The sequence below is a fragment of the Plasmopara halstedii genome (assembly GCF_900000015.1).
Source record: "Plasmopara halstedii genome assembly, contig: Scaffold_2061, whole genome shotgun sequence".
NCBI classification, from domain to species: Eukaryota; Oomycota; class Peronosporomycetes; order Peronosporales; family Peronosporaceae; genus Plasmopara; species Plasmopara halstedii.
This window is the reverse complement of record NW_020188969.1, coordinates 1,522,733-1,523,897: the sequence shown is the minus strand read 5'-3', so window position 1 is coordinate 1,523,897 and position 1,165 is coordinate 1,522,733.

Below are 1,165 nucleotides of genomic sequence, written 5' to 3'. Positions count from 1 at the left end.
TTTCTGCATAATTTGTTCTATACTTGTGCAACCAAAGGAAAATAAGGATCTGAGGGATTTTTCAGGATCGACAATCCGCTTCGTGCGTTTAGCACCCTCTTGGTGTCCTCCAGACAGAATCTTTCACAAGCAACGACGAGTAAATTTTCTCGTTCGGTGTTATAATGACCACCTCGGCTTAATCGCCTACCTAAAGACACCGCCCAAACTCTTCAAAAGGCATTTAACAAAAATCTTTCATAGCGGAAATGGTATCGAGGGTGACGTTGCCGTCTTTCTTCTCCCATCATAACGTTGACAAGGGTATATATCTATGCGCCATCGTCTACGGTAACACACCCTGGATCAGGATCGATGCCCTCCGTCTTGCAGATAACATGCGGCTTCGCCGTCTTCTCTCTATAGTGGTTTTCGTCTCCTCTAGACCAGTCGGAACACATACCTGACGTCGTCCAGTGTCCCCACCCCCTGCTCCATCGGAGCCTTGATTTTTTAACAACATCCGACGAAGAGCAGCTATTTCCACAGTCTTCACCCATTGGATTACGTGCTATTCTACGCGCATCAAAAATGCCATGTCCAGGATTGCTCGGACCGCGTCCGACCACGCCACTCTTGGCATGTAGCAACTGCTTCGTAACATGAGCAGTCTTCAGTGGGTTACATGCCACTCTACGTGCATCACTGGGGCCTCGATCTCGATGCCTCGGCCCTTGGTCGACCATGCCACTCGTGACATGCAGCGAATGCTCCAATACTTGATCTGCACACATGCCACTCCACGCTCAGCCCTCAAGCCACGCTCGGGACTCCAGTTCAAAACATCTGGGTGTTTGACAGCTTGGATACTCCAATAACCAGCACATTGTCCGTCCCGGTCCAGAGACCGCGCCAATAGCGCTTCTGCTTCCTAGCAAGATGGAATCGTGACTCACCAATGCTCCACCAGAAGACATGCGCGTAGCGCATAAGGTCTCGACCTCCAATCAATCTATGGTTACTGGTTTTCCAGCTATGCTATACCAAGGATAAGGTATTTATTACCTTACATCCAAGTCTTAGACTAGGCAGCGTTCCACTCTATCAAAGTTAGGAAACTTGACACCGAGGTCCACAAGGACCCTCGGCACAGTGACACAAGTTCCCGTCGCTTAGCGAGCAGTGG